Raw genomic sequence first — 21,033 nt, forward strand, 5'->3', positions numbered from 1 at the left:
TTGGTATTTAAATGCATGCTGAAATAATTTAATGTCACTGACAAACTTCTTCTCTTTTCTTTAAATGTTCTTTTTTTTCGCTTTTATTTTATTATTTTTTTTTTGTTTTTTTTTTTAGAAAAATCGTCAAAGATTTTCGACTTCTTGATAATTTTTAAGGATCTATTGTATTAATGGACTTTTTTTTGAAAAAGTTAAATAATTAAAAAGGTAAGCTAATTTAAAATTTTATTAATGAATTCTGAAGAAAACTTCGTCAAGAAAAAAAATGATAAATAGTATAAATATCTTATTTGTATTAGTAATAGATGCTATTTTATTTTTACTAATATAATGAATAAAAATATAAGAATTATAAATATATAAATATATTTAAATATATTTATATATTTAAAAATTATATTTAAAATATATTAAAAATATATTTAAAAATTAAATAATGAATTGAATAATCATTCTAAAATAAATTAAAAATAAATTGAAGAAGTGATATAAATATAGTATATTTATTAGAATTTCAAATATTTAATTTGCAATGGTATGAGATAGATATGTTGATTTAACTATTCATTCCTTATTTAAAAATAACAATAATTTTTCTTTAATTATGTTTTTTTTTCAATTAATATTTTTTCATCAGCAGGATACAATAATAGGAACGAGAAAAAATCGAAAAGCGAAAACAGTTCCATCCATAAGCGGTGGAATAAATTATGAAACTAACAGGAAATCTCGAGATGCATTACGAGCGATATCCTATTGCCTCGCCATGGATAATCCCGCACCCTCGACATTTATTGCCCCTCGAAAAGCCAGCGCAGGTAATCTCCGCAGCTTCGGCTGGCACGCGAACCGACCGGCACACGAGCGCCCATAACCATTAACAAATCTTGTAACCTAGCACGAAATAAAGTGCTCTCGTGAATCGACCGTTTGATTCCAATAGCTATGGGGGCTGCTTTTATGGGAGCAAGATGAGAGACACGAAGGGGAACCAGAAGCTGAAGAACGAAGAGGAAGCGATACAGAATCGTGGAAGAAAGAAGAGTGTCTCTATATGTGTGCGCGCGCGCGCATACATCGTGCCACAAGGGTATTGTCGATCTCCTCTCGCAATTCTGTGATGCTCGAACGGTGCACACAACATCACGAAGAAAAGAGAGAGGACGAGTCTTCTGTGCCCGAAACTCGGGTATTATGATCATCGAACGTAATACGATATGGCCAAACTTCGGATAAACATACACGCCCCTAGCACACGGGCTGACCTGAACCTAAGACCTGCCGGTGAAATCAATTTTAACGGACTGAAACTGAAGGGAATTATCAGATTGATGCGTAGACTTGGATTTCAGTGTGGTGAAGATAGTAACTTTTGATTGTGAGAGATTATATCGAGGGATGAAATTTTTGATTGTTGAGAATGGGAACGATATAATTTCACCACCATAATTTTTTCATTTCATTGTGAAATGTTTCTCACATAATTCTTTATAAAATAAATTTTCTTACAACAAAATTTACAAAATTTTCTTGTAAAAATTGAAGAAAAGGATATGAAAATAAGTAAAGAAAATAAAGTAAAACGAATAAATTCTTGCATAATAATAATCATTATTTGCAAAGAAAATGCATTTTCATATAATTTTAAAAATTTCACGAACAAAATTTATGAACGAAGATAAAAATCTAAAAAAAAAAAAGATAAATGATTATTTAAAAAATGAAAAGATAATAAATGATTTATACTATGCATCATCAAGAATTCAAGAAGCAAAGTTTAAAGATTTTAAGCAATCTAAGAACAATATTTCTTATAACCAAGTTAAAAAAACCAAGTGAAATTGCAAAAATTGTGTAAAAAAATTCTCGCAACCAAAACGATTTATACCATCCTCTAACTAATCTCACTGTTTCCATGCGCCGATTTATATCAAACAGAGGAGAAAGGGGCACGCACACGATTCAACACGAGACGAAAGCGAACAAAGAAAAGACAAATTGGCGGTGTAGGCGCTCCGCTTATTAAAGCCAACGCCTGACCCAGCCTGACCCGAAGCAATACACCCCGATTGTGCCGAGTGTTGTAGTCGGATAGGAGGGGAAAGTCGGTGGTACCGAATCGGTAGAAGCTTTTTGGGTAAAAGGCGCCACCCTTCGGCGTCGAGTCTCCGTTGAAGGGGCTGTTGGCCCGACAGAAGCCAAGGAAAGGCGTGTCGGGTTACCGGCTAACCCCGGGGGTAACCGCGAACCCCACCTAAGCCCATAAGCGTACACGTATTTGCGCACCCCTTCGTATAACTCATTGGGAAGGTCACAAATTTCGCTCGAAGGTTGCGGTGCGATCCGAACCACCTATGATCCTATGGGGCACCATCGGACCACCGTTAGCAAAAAGGTAACAAGATGTAAATTGAGACGCGTTTAGAAAGGATACACTGCTAATTAGTAGATGTTGCATGAACTTGTGTATATGGTGAAGTTATAGGAACGATTAAGGGTTAATTTCTTTTGTTCATTAAAATTTTGAAAGTATTTTGAAAGGATTTTTTAAGATATTTATTTAACTCTTACTTTGTAAATATAATAAACTAAGATGATTTAAAATAACTTGTAATTTATAAGTATTATTAGTATTGAAGAATTTATTAGTATTGATTATTTATAATTTATAATTTGTAAAATATATATATATATTATTTTTAGGAAAAACTCGTCAATTTGGGAAAGAATCATCTTTCTAGGTGGTCAAGAAGATTCAAAAATTAAGAGAAAAGCTTGTGTTCGTCGGCATTTTGTACTTTCGAACAAGCTACAGAGCTGATTCATGGAACTATACCCTTCCGTCCCGATTTGAGACAACTCGAAATCCATCCGAAGGTACGATCCATCGGTCCAACCCGATTGTATATCGATTAAAAAATCCTCGTGTCGGGTTTCACGGTACATGGTACAAAGTTGACATTAACGATTGCTGACAATACGAAAGGCGACCGACGCTCGACCGCATTGTAACGGCCTTCTATTAGCACAGTCGACGAGATACAAGAGCCGGATCTTCCAGATACCATACCTATCTGAATGACAGATAATCGGCCACCTTTCAGTTTCTTGAGGCTCGCGATTAAATATTCCACTTTTTTTTTTCTTACTTTCTAGAAAATGATCTTGTCTTCTTAACAAGTTTCAAAGATGTATTTATTTTTTTTTCTTTTAAATTTTTATTTTTATAATATAACAATGAATATGAATTTTTCTTTTTATTACTTATTAACTCATATTAAATAATTTTTATTCCAGAAAATAGCCTAATGGTATAATTCACATTTGCAATTGATAGAATATGTGTACTTCTATCAATAAAAGAAAATTATAACGTGATACAAATATTACTTTCTGTGATACAATCGTTTTTTCCAATTCTTTTGAATCATGTGAAAAAGCTCGAGTAATACCGCTTGTCAGCGAAACCAAAGTAAAGAGAAGAAAAAAACTATATAAAACCTTCATGTCGCAGTTCATCGATGCTCGGATTACAATCGAACACTTTACTGCCGGTATATTTTGCAACAGTAATTCCACCAATCTGTGATGAATGAGTTTTGCGATACAGATAGATTAAGCGATGATACAGTTATAATACCTTTTATATCAATGTGGTATATAAAATGATTTTCAAAAAATCTAGAATAATATCTTTCAAATATTACAATACAAAAAGCATAAATCAATGTAAAAAAATTATTGTTATCGATATTTATATATATCTTATATTATTATATTGATTCACAATATAATATTATTCACAATATTAACAATATCAACTATATTAATTAAATTCTAATTTTTTATTTTTTCATATAAAACTAATAATCGTATAACCACAAAAATTATATCAGTACAAAATATTTTCAATATTTTCAATATTTTTTATATTATTTTAATCCCACGAGCAAAAACAAAAGATTTGTAAAAACTATCAACTAGTTTTCAATTATATAATTAATCTGTTATTAGTTAAGTTAAATAAATTAGACTAACCTTTATGTGGCATCTTCCAGAAGGGCGGTTCGGGGGTGGGCGAGCAAGGGTTAGCCACCCCCGCGCCCAACAGGGTTCTTGCCGCGTGCAGCGCCGCCGCCGCCGCTTCCCTGCTCCTCGCTGCCGTAGCACTTGGCGGGTAATCCGAAGCGCTGTCACTTTCGGCGATGCCGCCACCGCCACCGCCGCCTCCGCAAGGACGAAGGTGCAGGTTCAGTCGACCGCCGCCGACCGTGCCACCACCTCCACCGCCTCCTCCGCCGCCGCCTCCGCCACCGCCGCCACCTCCGGCCACGCTAACACAATGCTAGAAAAAACAAACGAACAATCGTTAACTATTAATTTAATCGCTCAAAACTGAGAATCATAGAAATAATGCAAATAAGTTTGACAGTAAAATAATTAAACTCTCTTGAAACTCTGTTTCTTGAAAGTAATCTTCACAAATACAATTGAGACCGTGAGAGAATAACATTAATTTCTCAATACAGAAAAATTATGCTGGAAAATTTTATCCCTAAATATGTCAGAAAGAAATATGATTAAATATGATTGATTATGACTTTTGTACGGCTTATAGAACGATTCAAAGTTTATACGATGCCTCCAACAAGAGTTTATGCATTTTTTCTATACTTTTATTAAAATTTGAAATGTCTTTTTATAGATAGAAAATAATTCGTGAGATACGTATGAGAAAATATAAATATTAAGTGAAGAATATTTCTGAAGAGATATCTTTTACATTTATTTTATATGAAATTTAGTTATATATAAATATACAAGATATAATGATGAAATTGTGTCTATAATGAGATGCATTTCCTATTCATAAATTAAAAAAATTAATTATTATGTATTACTGTAAAGCCAAACATTATAAACATTCTTAGAAATTTAATATCTTTTATGTAAATTTAACGACTAATCAAAATCTTAGAAAAAGTGACATTTTATACATAAATCACTGAAAATAGCGCAAGTAAAATAGAAAATAAATATCGCATCAGAATTTTACACTGACGGCAGAAAATCACAGGACAAGGAAGGCTAATTCATGAGATTTACAAGCAAAAGCTTGTTGATCTTTCACAGAAGTAGCTAGTGTTTATTCATACCAAACGATGCACATGCTTCCATCTTCTGTTCTAACATTTTGCATTTCACGTAGATATTCTTTATTTTGTTTTAGGCAAAGCAAACTAGTTTCATTATATCATATAATATTTTTTTTTAAAATCATACACCACATTCAAAATTCTGAAAAATTGACTGCTTTGTATGCATCTTATTATTATATATACATATGCATGTACGTATCTACAACAATTTCTTTCTAAATTCTAATATTTTTTAAATTTCAACAAGAAAGCAACATGCCTGTTCCTACGAAATTAACTGGTTGTTTTTTTTTTTATTTCAAATCTTGTTTCGAAATAATATCCCGTCTTGTGATTCTCTTTATATTTTTAAACAAGAAAAAAGAAAACGCTGTGAATCATGTTTTGTTTAAATTTCGCTTCCACATCTCGTATATCGCGGTACGACGGCAATATCTTGCGTTTCCCACTGATGATTTTTGTTAAAATTTAATTACAGAGTTAGGCAGACCATTGGAAATATAAGAAATACGTGTCAAGTGGTGAAATCCTGATGGATTAAACATGGATGAAAAAACATTAACGTTTCAGCGATTTTTTTCTTTTTAGCTTTTTCTTGGTGACTGAAATGTAATTCCAAACTCGAGCATTTGCAATTTACCGGCAGCAAGTGAAAAGAAAATACGCAAAGAAACGCATTTTCGTAGAGCTCGTTTTCACACTCTTATACTTTAAATAGTCCGATCCGTTAAGATGTTTAGTTTAAACACGAACGTGGATGCGCGCGCATCGTGTCGACATCGAGTGAAAAGCTGAAATAATTTCTTAACCTCGCGGCGACGTTTCCTCAACAATGGTGTTTGTTAGCCAAGCGGACGAACATTGAAATGTTGGTTATTACGAAATATAGTGAGAGAAAGATTTCTAAGACTACGTTCGTCGACTTTTTAAGCATTAATTAATTAAAAACGGGATATTGCGTACTGATCAAGTGGAAGGTGATTGTCGTCTATTGTGCGATTTCAAGGGCGTGAAAATTTTATGTATGTATGATGTCGTTGAGAAATAAAAGAAATATAAGGTAACGAATTAAATTAATAATTAGAAGAAATACATGGAAAGAAGAAAAAAAAATTGAATATTGATAAAAATTTATTCTCAATAAAGGTAAGTTATTTAAAAAATTTTTGATTAAAATAAAATAAATTTTAAGCATTTTCTCATTGTTACATAATTAATATTTCCTTTTTTCGAATATCTATTAATCTAACATCGGCATAAAGTTTTCGCCCACTTTTCCCCATACATTCAATCGTAATCGTACAAGTTTATAAATTAAAAAATCCACAGGAAACGGAAGAAAAAATATCACCTCGTAAACCTGTCAAATTCATAATCGTGATGCATTAAAAAGCATGTGTTTGGAAGAGGAAAAAAGGTCAAATTTTGCATGCCGACAGGTCAAAGTTTCGCGTAAAGGCAGATCAATGTTTCCGTGTGAAACACATCGAGCTGACTATCAAAAATAACCGGCCGATATTGTTGCGAGCGATTTCATAAGCCAACGGTAAATCACGAGAACTCGATTTGATCTCTGTACTTCTGCACGCTCTTTCACGTGCCCTTCCACGCATACAAAACGGCGGCCGCTTCAAAGAACATAATTCAGGGGATTATCGCACGCGCGAAACGGGGCAAATATTGGCACTGTCGAAACTGGTTCGCCGAAAGCAAATTTCGAAGTGCACCCAGAAAATAAATAACGCCGCGGCGAATAATAAACATCGCGGTGTCGACGGTAAATTTTTTCATTTTTCCAAGCTTGATTACGCTCCGCATAAATTTATCGTTCATTCGCCGATCTTTTTCGTTATTTGAAAATTGCGATCGAAAGGCGAATCAGAAACGTGAGACATAACTAACAGAAATAATTTTTTTTGATTGACGCCAATTAGTGTGCAAACAATAGCGACAATTGAATCTTCTTGTTCATTTGAGATGGAAAATTGTGTTTACTTGTATGAATTGCAATAAGAAAATGATGAAAAGAGCTAATTTATTAGATTTTGATACATTTACGTTATGAAATAGTATGTAAGAATAAAGTAGTAGTAAACACTTGTAGTTGTAACGATTATTTAAACTCGTTAAACATTACTGAATATCATAAACACATCTAAACATTTTAAACTACTATATTGAAATTCTATTATGTTTAGATTTTGTATAATAATTTTTTTATTATTAATATTTAGATTAGAATAATAACTAAAATGTTGAAATTATGTTTTTTTATTTATCTATAAATAAACTTATAATAAATGTGCCTTTTATTTAAATTGCTAAATTAATAACAATAAATAATTAAATTTAAAATAAATACACCAGAAAATAAGAACACTATACGTTGATTACATATGTTTTCATTTTCTCAAATTTATACATCACTCATAATCATTAAATACTGAATAGATGGTAGATTAAAACAATATATATAATGAAAAGATTCAAAGAAACGAAAAGACCAAAATAAAAAATAGAAATATTTTAAGAAAACAGAAATATTTGAAGATATCAATATTTAATTCTATACTTACTCTCACTTAATTAAAATATTGCTTAATTAATAATTAAATATACCGCAAAACTTGATCTATTAAATTACATTCTAACCCATTTACAACACCAACAAAACGTCACATGATGCGCAATTCAAACGTTGATCAGCGTGTGTTGACGCACGAAATCGTTTGTTCCGTTGAAAGCAAGAAGAGCTTTTACTATCGACCGTGTAATTTAACTCTTGCACAGCTGAGATGGTTGCGGTCAGTATAGTGTTTACATCGCCGGTAATATGTTCTTTGGCGATCGAAATGCCTCGTCTGAAGGCGACTGTATAACGCACCGCGGACGCTCACCTACGCGCATTCCACCATCGCTTTCGTTCATCACGGTTAATCACGCCGCGGTTACGATGAGTGTTAATTATCATTCGGTCCGCTTCGTAGATCATTAGCTCCTTTCAACCGCGATGCGGGAACGTCACGACGAAGGGGGTCAGTGGACGCCTATAGATGATCCGACTCGATCAAAATGTGCAAGTTGTATATACTGACGTCGACTGATTATAGGTTACCACGCCACCAATCATGCGCGATTGCATTGTATCGTATTTAATACCGCATTTAGTTCAAATACTTATTTGACTACGAGTTTATAAAATAATACGTATAGTGCTTATTTATCGAGTTCGTTGCTCCTGCTATAGAAACTGCTATTTTATAGAAATTATTCCAGGAAAAATTATATTTAAATTCACAGCAAATTTATGACTTCAAATCTTTACAAATTTTAATTTTAATTTAATTATAATTTTTCTGAAAGTTCAATTAAAATAGATGCGATTAATATTCCGACAATTAAGTTCGATTTTTCAAAGAAAATCAAATGACGTTAAAATAAATGTCTTATCCAACAGATTAAGATTCAATTAAACCCGCCGGCATGCTGAGTGTAAACATGCTTAAATTCTACTACAAATTAAATGAATTCGCACAAAGTTTACTAATTACTCAGTTCCTTCTTACGGCATACGCTTAGAAGAAGCTGCGACACATTAAATTACTTCATTTCGTTAGACATAATCTGAGATTTTATGCAAAAAATTATCGCGTGGCAACGTTTTTCTCGCGACGGGACGAAAAAATGAGTTTCAAAGCGACGGGGTCCATGCGTAACGACATTCTCAATGCTCGATTTGCAATTAGATACAAGAGGCAAGCTTTTCCTTTCGACATTTCCCTGTAAAAAAATTGCGATTTCCTAGCTTCGTTAACGGGAGATCGTTAAACGCAAAGAGGATTTTTGTACATTAACCTAATGCCTGACAATTTCCAGTTCAGAAGGCATAGTAAATAAACGCGAAAATATGATCCCTCTGTTCGAGGACCGTCGGAATGCGAAGGAAACGAGCCGCGACTACTCTTGTTGAAAGCATACTCGCAACTAACTTCGTGCAGTACTGAACATCAAATCTTTAGGATAGGTTACATCTCGTTATGAACAACTTCAAAATGCATCAAGAATATGTAAAATAATATAATTGATCTTAATGATCGATATGAAAAAAAATTGGAATCATGAAAATAATAATAATTTTATGAAATTATATATGTATATATATATAGTATATTATATCGATTTGAAATAAACATCACTTTTCTGACAAATCATTAACCTCACTTATTCGTTTGAAGTTGTCCGCGAAGAGAGATCCCAAAAACGAATGAGAAATTCGTGAAAGCAAGAAGCTATAAATCTCTGTTCGAAATTGTTTAGTGACAGAATGAAATGACATATTATTCTATTCTTCTTTAAAGAATAACATTGTTGCCTGATCGATTATTTTATGATTTGCCGCTATCTCGAGCCTCTCTTATTCTTCGCGGTTTCTCTCGTTTCATTTAAGAACAAAGGCAAGCCGAATAACATATGTGATCCGTAACAAACAACTAATCGGTCCCAAATGAATTGCTTATTTCGGAATAATATTAATCTAACTGAATGTAACAAATTTCATGATAGATCTGAGGAAGTTTATATGATATGTCAAATATCATTATAATTACCAGTATCTACATTCAATTTATCTTTTTGTATATGTGAAATCGTTAGCGGTTAAAGATTAGTGTTGACAAGAAAGGTGTTCGAAATTAATAAATAATTTGGATCAGTAAATTTTCCACGACAGGCCGGTTGTCTCTTCACTCTGGAGCGCTTCAAGTACAACAAAGGGCTTCACGTGAAATCTCTGAGGTACGCGAAACCGTTTCTTTGTTGAACACTCGAGAGCAACGAGGGGACATCTGTTATTTCCCGAGATTGTATCACTTTCAATGAGCGCGCGCGATGTTTCTTTTTTCCCCACCATTCGCCCTCGCCATTCGTGTAAAAATAATAAAGGCGGACAGGTGTTCGCCGTGTCCGCGCGCCATCGAGGCCTGTGATCCCTAATTCGAGCGACGATGGCATAAATTATTCATAAAGGGAAAATTTGTTTTATTCGTTCAAAATATACTGGCACATTCGCGCACGCGGTTCCAAAATTTTGAAAGTATAATGAGATGAAAATATCACCGACAGAAGCTCAATCAACGCGAAACGACGCTGTGCGAAAATTTCAGACCGTCGTTCTAACGCTTTACAATTGATTTAACGGAATGTTGTTCTTCGAAAGATCGCGAATGAAATGAAGTAAGATCTGTTCTCAAGATACGAAATGAAACGTTTTGTTTCTATGGTTTAATATTACGACGATTATTTTAAATACTAAACGTTTTAAAATTTAATATGATCGAAAATTATCTTATCTAAATTATAATAGAGCAGAAATGTCTTATATATATCTCTTATAGCACGAAATTATTTTAACTATATAGACTATTATTTGATGATATCATTATAACCTAACATGAAATATTACAATTAATTCTCGTTTTTCTCTGTTTCAAAAATGAAATTAAACTTTTTTCTATAATGTAATATAATATAAAAAGTTTAAAAATTTTAGAAAAAGAATACTTGTATCTAAATAATTTTGATCGAGAACTTCATGATCTCTTTTATATTAATTTCAACGAATCATCAGTGAACAACTTTAATTTCCTCCATTTCACGTAAAAGGTAATTGGAATGCTCGGTAAATGTTCATCAGTAAATAACAAAGCGTGGCGGCTGTATTATTTAATCCGTCCACGATATAGGTAAATCCGATACAATTCACTTTCAATTGACAGCGTTTTTTCCACGATCACAATAAGGTACTGGAGTGTTAACAACTATTGTAGCATGCGCAATTTATGGCTAAGCTTCATACCGTGATTTCAAATTATTAAATCTATTCTAATTTATTACAGTTTTCTATGAAAGACAATGAATGAAACAAAAATACAAAACAAAAAATTATTCTTTTATTCGTTTGAGATGAACGATCGATAATTTCATTAAATATAATATCTATCATTTACATTTATGTATATATAAAGTATTTTGTTTAAAGAATTTTTTTGCAAATTTGAATTAAGTAAATACTATTCAGTATTTCTAGAAATTACTTCATATTTTTTTTTTTTTTTATAGAAAGAAAATTAATTCATGATTAATCATGAATTAATTGCAAGAAATTAGCATTTAAAATTTACATTAAAAATTTTTATCAAAATATATAATATCGGTATTTTCGAAAATGTATTTAACATTTTTTTTCTAGTTTTTCTATTTTCTAGGAAACTAATAAATATAAAAAATTGTAATTCTTATATTTATATTATATCATAAGAAATAAAAGTTAATATGATTATTCAAAACATTTAATAATAAAATTCAATGTAAAATATTACAATATCGCATGGAAGTTACGACTTGTATTTAAAAAAAAATGATTACATACATCCATATTTAAAAAAAAAATGATATATATAATGATATATAATTTATTTACAGCATATAATAGTTTAAAAATAGAATTAATTTTTATTTCATTCTTTATAATTGAAATAATTTGAGAGATATCTTTTTATCAATCCTAAATAATTATCCGTCGATTATAAATAAATCTAAAGGAAGAATTTCAAAAAATAAACATAATACTTTACAATAAAATAGTAATTGAAAAGTATATAATTGAAATTCTGTATAGCAAGAATGTAAAGAAGCAATTTTAAAAAATCTTATTTTTGCCGCCGGTCGAAAGCTCGACTAACTTCATACATATCTATGTTTTACGTAATTTTTCAAATTTTGGTATTTATTTATAAATAAATATCAACAAAATACAAAATAAATATTTAAATACTTCTTATATTTTATGATCATATATATATGTACATCATTCAATAACTAATATTAAGTAATACATTTTCAATTTTTTATAAAATATATAAAAAAATATAAAATTTATTATAACTCAACTTTTGACTATTTATATATCATAATCTTACTTCTTTAGTGGTTTATGGTTATCGTTTAACAAAAATTTTGATCTAGTGACATGAAATTTGGCTCTCTACATTGAAATTTACCGATCGATTAAGAGTAATAGACGTACCGTGTCGAGAATGGCCGTGGTCAGGCCGGATCCAGTCACTAGCTAAAAGCACAATCCGCAGCTACGTGTTTTCGCGGGATGTTCACAACACTTTTCGAACTCAGCTCGACCAGCGATACTATTCGAGCGGCTCGATTCGCCACGACTTCGAAAACAAAGCGTTAGATCTTCGTTGAAACGGTCTCACTGATCACTGAGAATTTACACAGTTTAAAAACGAAAGTGGCGCGTATTCGTAACAGAATCCACCACTATAATGTTATTGCAAATGGATCTAAACAAAGAACGCTTCTCTGGCACAGTAACGTCGAGGATCACGACGATGATGACGGCAATTCGCCGTTCACGAAAACACGAAGATCCGTGGTCAGCGATCGAGGACGAGGTTCGACAGAACGTGATAGAATGACTACGTCACGAGAACAACGCCGCTCTCTACCATCAACAGTAGTTACTTCAATGTTTCGGGTGGGCGTCTCGTTTACGGTGTTTATCGGTCGTTATCGCGGCAAACTGACCAAGGAAACGAGAAGAGGACAATTGAACGTGAGCGTCGGTGAAGAGGAAAGAAACACGTGCAACTCGAAAACAGGGGTGCAGTGACGCGTCACTGCTGCGGTGCGCGGCGCCCGATTGACCATCAGAGTCTGCCTTCCTTCATGCGAAGATCCCTGCCGCACGATTTCGGCACCCCCACCCCTTGCTCAACACACTCCCGTCTCGTACAATCTCCCTCTCTATCAGGTTCCCTTCTCTTTCCTTTTTCGCTTCTCTCTCTAACACAGCTAGGACTAAACCGACGAGGTTGCTGCGCCTCCGGGCAAAGTCGCCGAAGCCGAGGTGGCTCCGAGACCGACCAGCGTTCCGTTTCGCCTGAGCGTGTCTATGGGTGGAGCCAGTGATACGCTGGCGTGGTCGTGCCTCGCTTTACCGTTCAGCAAACGTACCGACACCATAAAGTGGGGGAAATCGAACAAGCAACACCGTGCGACGTCGCGGCGTTCTCGAACCGGCATTCGCGCCAACAGAACGGTTTCAACGCGAGGATGTTGGAAATGGGCGGTGCTTATCAGAGGTGGCGCCCTTTGTCGTTGGACCGCGCCACAGGACGCCATTGTCTGTTGGCGGCGCAGCATCGTACGGCGTGCGCGACGCATGCCGACGCCTGACGTCGCGACGCCACTCTCGCACGCAACGCCGTCGCGGCCGTCGTCATCCTTCTGCCTCTTTTCTCTGCCTTCGGCTAGCTGCTTGAATTTCAGCTCTGAGAGGTAAGTCGACGATCCGTACGTATGCGCGTGTGTTTGTGCTTCGTGTATATATGTTACTTTTACATGTGTGTTTGTGTGTGTGCGGGAGGAGGGATACGCAATGTGGGTGTGTGCACAAGATTCCCGTATGAACGTGTGTCGCACTTTTGCCACTTTATTCGTTCTCTTTTTCTGCTCTTTTTTCCCCTCTCTTTTTCTTGCCACGTATTTGTCCGTTTATTTGTCTTTTACTGTTTACCGTACTTCCTATCATTGACTAGCATTGTTTTATGTACTTTTTTTGTTTTTTCTACACGTTGCACGAACACACGTGGACTATTTTTGAACATAAAAGCAACATAAGAAAGTTTGTTAAAATGGAACGAGTGAGATTACGAAGAATGCGAGATTGAATAATATTGGTCGTCGGCTGCCATCTATTTACTACTTATATATATGCTTATATTCGCGAGGCTTTCAATATTTTCTTCATTAGTGTTCTTCGTCATGGAGTACAACTGTGATAGATTTTGCATTATCAATGTTTTATACATTCAACTAATAAAAGAATTATAATATTTTACGTCCATACAGATATCTACTTAAGTACATATATAATTGTTTTAGGAATTAAATAGTTCGCTATTTTTTTTATCTTGTATAAATCATCATAGATTTATTTACGATTCGTCTAACCTATAAATATTAAGTTTGTGATTGTGTCACGAGAAGGCAGCACGCGCGAAATAATTGTTCGAATATATACTCGATTGTATCATAAAATTATCTTTTTGTTATGAAACAGGGGTTCAATTACATTCCAATTATCTAGATATTTAATTCACTGAATTGATATGATAATCGAGATGCTAATTTTAGAATACATTCCATAAAAGGAGAAAAAATAAAAGGAAAAAAGAGAATAGAGAATTATTAATGATAATATGTGTTATAACGACTACATATAGATTTACAATAGAATCGTATATGTATTCCGACTATAAATTTTCAAAGATTGTTTTTTTTATTTGACAAGATGCTTGCAAAAGAAGAAAAAAAAACATTTTTCTAATTATATAATAATTTTCGTGCGTGTAAAAAACAATTTCTATATAATCTGACTTTTCTTATTATCATTTTTTCTTTTCGCATTATTCAATGCCGAATAATTAATCAATTTAATATTAATTATCATTTATAATCGTTTAAATATCGTTTATAACGAATAGATTTTTTTTGGATTCTATCATTTTATTAATTTTATTAATTTATTAATTTATTGAATTTTATTATTGTTTATCAAATGATCAATTAAAATATATATTTAAATTTTTTCGATGGATAAACAAATGTTACTGGCACAATATTAAAAATATTCATACGTCCTAGAGGTAAAATATAAAAGTCAATAAAAATATTACATTTTAATATATTTAAGAATATTAATTAATTAAAAAAAGAATAATAAAATTTATTAAATTATCTAATGCAAATATAAAAATGCAAAAATAGCTAAAAAATTTCGATCATCGCAACTTCTAAAGCGACATCAAAACAACGTAATTTATATTTTCTCGTGAAGTAATTGCCACTTCGTTAGGAAGGGCTATTTTCCCTCTTGCTAAAGACCAATACGGTTACGGTCGCGACGTTGTCCCATGTTTTTTCCTTAAACGAGTTTAGTTAAAAAGCCTGCACGGTTTCACCTACACGTGAGTGGTCACACGCCACCCAAACTTTCCAAGGGAAGAACACCGAAGACACACCACCAAGGACGGCCGATCTCACTAGCGACGCTACTTAATACGGGTACTCGACCGAGTGTGCAATTAATCACCGATCCGTGGGTAATTGGTGGCGGGGTACGGGAATCGATCAGGGACTGGAGCATCGACGTGTGCACGGGCCATTCAACGAAAGTTCCGTCACACACCGTGTTCTGAGACATCCGGTTGAAAGTGTTTCGTTCAGAGACTACTTGCGAGAAAAAATGGACATAATGTTCGTGGTAAAACAAACGAAAATATGGAAACATAAAGAATGTACCTAATACGGTTTTTTTTTCACTAGATGAAAATGAACAAGTATCTATCAATAATTAATAACGATAAATATTTCTTTTATCTTTTACTATTACCATTGTTTGCCTTATTTTTACTAAATTTAATATGCTTCTATATATATAAAACTCTTATCGCGATGAGTTATTCCAAAATCAATTCGATTTCTCTCTTCCTTATAATACTTAATAGGTGTAAAAATATCAGAGATATATCAATAATTTTTCTTTCTTCACGAAATTAAGGATCTATTCTAATGTTGGAATAAAACTTCTTGAGAATCAATAGAATTTTCGAATTCACAATTCTCTTTAATCCATCTATAAATTATCCATAAAAATATAAAAAAAAGAAATTTCCTGGAAAATCTTTCGAAAGTGGATTTTAAATTTATATATATAAATGAAAAAATCTGTTTAATTTTCCTATCATAAGCCAGTCATAAACAGAGACTTTTCAAGGAATAAAGAAATATCATAAGGATGGATAAGAGAGAAAAATGAGATAGTTGGACGATTACCAGATAAGTAAATTAGAGTAGAACGAGTAGATGGATAGCAAATTGATATATTTGTATAATTATGTCGACGTTTGAATGACACTTTTCATTTATTTCATTCGTTAATCCCACAACTGAGCACCCATGTGAATCTCCCTGTTAAAATACTCCGCGTATATATTCAGACGATGCTTTTTCGTATTGTACATCTTTTTTCATTAAATTGTTTGTATCCATTTCTGTTCAACAAAAACTCAAAATAACGATAATTATGTTCTTTCATCTTCTGTTACCCCTTTTCGCAGAGTAATTTGTTTCCTGGAAATGTCAAGCTGAAATGCACTTTGCCTTTTTAACAGAATAGCCATCTTAAGTAAAGTATTTACCGGTTGATTCAAACGATCCTCGTCAATATGCTTATGAGCTTTTAAATTCTATTCGTGCGAAAGTTCTAGGATCCTGGATCCTTCAGAATGCTAAATAGACATGATCTACGGTCGGTTGGAATTCGTTGAAAAATTGTTTAAGTGGGTGAAAAATGATCGGTATAAGGGGGAAAAGAAAATTTTGCTCTGATATTTTTATTTTGCAATTATTTTTTCTTTCAGTATCGTTAAAAAGATTTTATGATTCAAATTTAATTTCATTTGAATCTTTCTATTCTAGGTACAATGATCAAAAAAAAAAAAAAGAAAATTAAACATCTTTTTTTAATTTAAAGTTTTCATATGAAAACATCTGTAGAATTTAACTAAATAAACATTTAATTGAAAACAATAAATATTAAATAATAAATTCTTTTGAATTAATCAAAATATTCTAAAAAAAAAAAAAAAAAAAACTTTCTGTCTTATAGTATTTCTAATAATAACATAATCCAATAAATATCCGTTTTCTACAGTTGTCATCTTTTCTCACGATCAATTAGCTACAGGTGGAGCTTCATTTAAAACGCACTAAACGAACAGCGATCGTTCAATCGTATTTGTGTAGGTGGGATTAGACGGCTTCCGTGAAACGCGGGTCAGTCATATCGTTGTCAGAATTTCAGCACGGCTTTTTCGTCACGCCCCTCGTGTACCTTTCAGCTTATCCAACGCGTACAATTGGATTTATCAAGTTAAAGTCGAAACCGACGAGTGTGCCATACGCTCGTGTTGCAACGACGATGACACGTACTGTTGGGACGCCGACTGATCCCCGCGAAACGTGAATGTCAAACATCGAACTGGATCGGGATGGCTTTGCCGTGGAAATTTCGCGCGTCACGTGGCTAAAAGTCTGGCCGAAAAGTGTGCCAAATCGATGGTAAATGGATCGATTCCTTGTAACGCTGCTCAATCATCCTCTTAATTTCTATTCATTCGTGTGTTTATACGAAGGATTTCTTTGTATAAATCCTTCCGTAAATATTTAACTATTTTCATTCCCGAATTTTATTTGCACAAAGATTTTAAGTAAAAGAAATTTAATTCTTACCTTCGATACTTGGATCGTAAACTTAATTCTTGGAACATTCTCAATTTTTTAAGTATATTTTATCTTTTTTATATTTCTATCTTTTTTTTTAACATTATAAACGTTAAATAAAATATTACATGCATTATCTGAAAAATACTCGTCTAAAATCGTATTATAACTCGTTAAATACCGCAGCACCGAGAACTTCCGGCGTATCCACCGGAAGCACACCGTGGAGCCGTGGATCCATGCCGCTCGGTCGTATTTCTCGTATAGGATTTGCCGCGTTATTTAGGTCGAATTTTCGTCTCGCGAGCGTTCCCAATAATTAGGGAGCGAGGTTCGCCATTTACAAGCTAGCGACTCTCGAAGGCAAAGATATTTTTTTTCCTCCCTCGTTGCACGGTCGCACGATCGTGAATGGAAAACTGTGGTGACTCTACTCCGTGGTTGGGGATATCAGTGTTTCCGACTAGGTGAATTTCATATTCCACGGGTATTATTTGAACGATTAACGCGAATGGAAAAGCTCGTTGCTCCCGGCCCGCCCTCGTATTGTTGGCAACATTTTCAACCGAAGCATTTACAATTCTCTCTTTATTGCCTTTCGGCTTATCCGGATTGCGTTGGGCCGCGACCGAGCCGCGTTTCATTCTAATAATAACCATTAAGTTAACGAACTGCAACGCGGCTGTTTGAACACCGCTGGACACAGGGATTAACGTACCATTAATAAGATTATCCGCGTAAACAATAGATTGTCCATTTCCGACCTCCGGCCATCCGATTCCGCCGGATATATAATGCGAGCCGCAGGACTCGCGGTTTATCGAAAAACTCGATATCTCGCGGATCCGTGATAAATTGCAACTGTGACGATTCGTATTCGCGATATTCGCAAAGATATCGATGTATCGATAATGAAATGTGGTGGGTTATTAATTATTGATATTCTTAGAAATTAGATTTCGAAATTAATTTTATATATATTTGTGACAAAAGTATATATTCGTACGTTCCTTAAAACAACTCTTTCGATGTTGTAATTTTAAAAAAATTTTCTTTTACGCGTTATTTAGTAAATTAACGTTTTAAAAGAATCTCAAAAATAATTCATTTCGATCTTAAATAAAAGGAGATATTATGTTTTAAAAGCGTGTATATATTTTTTTGATTGAAATCGTTAGATAGATACATGGCAAAATGAGCTTTGAAAATAGAAATGTTTATTAATTACTTTTTGAAGAAAAGAATCTCGTTTAAATAATGAGATTCAATAATGAATTTTGACCGCATAATAACGTTACAATTGTAAGATAAATCAATAATCTGGTTTCGTAATTGTTCTGTATATAATACGAAACTAAAGAGAAATAAATGTAAATTTATATTAAACACAAGAGAAACGTATAAAAAAAATAAATGTGCGAAACGGAAAATGAGATTGTAACTAAATAAAAATATAGTTGATATTATAACAAACGTGAAATTACACGAAACAAGAAGAAGATAATTAACGTTGCGATGCATTTTAATTCCGCGGAACACAATGTTTACGAAACAGCATCCAAATAAATCATTACGAGCAATCTCATAAAATAGAAATATTTACACATGCAATATCCAACTACTGACTTAATTTTGAAAATTTATTTTTAATTTTACAATCGTATTCATTCAATGGCTACGATATAAAATTTCCTAGCGTTTCGCAAATAGACGGATACGTTACAAAAAATATTATTTCCAATTTCTAATTCTTAACATCTTAACCACATATACGTATATCTAACGTAGATATCAATATTTCTCAAAAAATTAATTTCTTCGAATCGGACAATCGAGATCTCAAAATCTCGATCATCAAATTTATACAATAATAATAGGTATATTTTTATCTCGTAAAACTTCGACCAAATTGAAGAAGTAAACATGTTTTGCTTGGTTACAAAGTGGGTTAAAAAAAACCCGACTCGAAAAAAAATCATATCGTATTACCGAAAGGCGTGTTTCCAGAAGGGAATCCAGAGTGGCGAAATTTCCAATGTGAATTTCCTTCACAGTATTAGAGTCGAATTCTCTCGTTCTCGGGCCGATTTACGAGGGCACGGCATCAAAACGGCAAGTGCATTTCGCGGCAAACGAGGCTCCCGACATCTCGGTGTAATCAGACACCGATGGGGAGTGGTGCAAATGTAATTGAAAACATCCGTGGTGCCTCTGATCCATGCCGCTCCTCCCTGCCTTTCGCTTTTTCTCCTTCTTTCGCCGCAACGTTACGCGCCACCCCTCTGTCCCGTAATTAAAAGTCGTTTCCCCGCGATTTCTGCCCCGTCCCGTTCCCGTTTCGCGTTTTACCTGTTCACATTATACGCGCGCGCACCTGTTTCTCTCCCGTCGCGTTTTCAATGCTCTTTTCAATGCGATTGTGTTACGCATTTGTGGAAACGCGGAACTCGTTATTACTTTGTATGCCTCTTTTTAATCAGCGGTAATACACTGGGAGAAGATGGGACGCGTTGTTGAGATGCGTCGGGGAAAATTGTTTTATCGAGCTTGATTCTTTACTTGTCTTCTTTCTTTTTTTTGTTTTTATTCTCTTATTATTATTAAAATAAATTAACGTACACGTGATGATATTCGAATTATTTAGATAATAAATAAAAAATATTGTGAAAATAACTAAATAACTAAATATCAGGACAAAATTATTTCAATGAGTTAATTTAATAACTTATTATTCGAAGCATCGCAGATAATTATATTACGAAACGGCCGAAATTGTACATGAACATTTTGAATAAAATTACTTAAGAAATTACGTAAAATAACTTTATTTTTAACTAGTTTCATAATTCTATCCAATTTGTATCTAATGCATATAAAATTGATAAGTATTATTCTTAATAATAGATACCCCAAGGATGGATATATACTTATAGAAAAAAATTTACTTCAAAAACTTCAATAAATGTTGTATAACCAATCACTCGAGTCCACTTGAACGAAATAACAACAATTGCCCAAATACGGACATCACGTTGCTTACCGCCCCTTTAAGCGACACAATACATTCACCGCGCGCGTATCCGTGAAATCGTGGAACTTTTCAGAAACGTTCGTAGACCGTGCTCTCGGGAAGGAGCGCGATAATGCGTTTCCAAGTAGCCGAAAGTAGGTGTAAATACGGGCGGAAGATTTTTTTTTCTCCGGCATCGTGGAATATTAGGTTAGGAAAGGAGCCGACAAAGGCGGGTTCCCTTTTTTTTTTATTGCGAATAATTCTCAATGGAAAAGTTTTTTTTTTTTTTTCTTCTTACAAAGCCCCCTCCCCCTTTCGGTACCACGATCGTCGTGTACACACGTGAACGATCGTGGTGAAAGAGGGAAAAAGAGAAAGGGGGCGGGGGGACGGAAAAGAGAGCGGAGAGAAGAGAGGAGAGATCTCAAAAGGTACGCAGAGTACCGCCTCTGATGAATGCCGCAACCAGTGGCCACCATGTTTTCCCTTCACTGG

At 33.7% G+C, this 21,033-nt stretch overlaps 2 long non-coding RNA genes across 2 annotated transcripts; both read left to right on the plus strand.

Moving 5' to 3' along the window:
- The first annotated feature begins 1,832 nt into the window (after window positions 1–1,832).
- LOC147657122 (uncharacterized) lies at window positions 1,833–4,820 on the plus strand. Its single transcript, XR_015292793.1, has 3 exons — window positions 1,833–2,398; window positions 2,707–2,880; window positions 4,062–4,820. It is a non-coding gene; the product is annotated as an uncharacterized LOC147657122 (long non-coding RNA).
- An 827-nt stretch (window positions 4,821–5,647) lies between these two features.
- Window positions 5,648–7,261, plus strand: LOC147657123 (uncharacterized). Its single transcript, XR_015292792.1, has 2 exons — window positions 5,648–6,308; window positions 6,492–7,261. It is a non-coding gene; the product is annotated as an uncharacterized LOC147657123 (long non-coding RNA).
- Window positions 7,262–21,033: the final 13,772 nt, after the last annotated feature.

Source organism: Apis florea, unplaced genomic scaffold, assembly GCF_048593485.1.
Source record: "Apis florea isolate Af1SG1 unplaced genomic scaffold, ASM4859348v1 contig_3203_pilon, whole genome shotgun sequence".
NCBI lineage: Eukaryota > Metazoa > Arthropoda > Insecta > Hymenoptera > Apidae > Apis > Apis florea.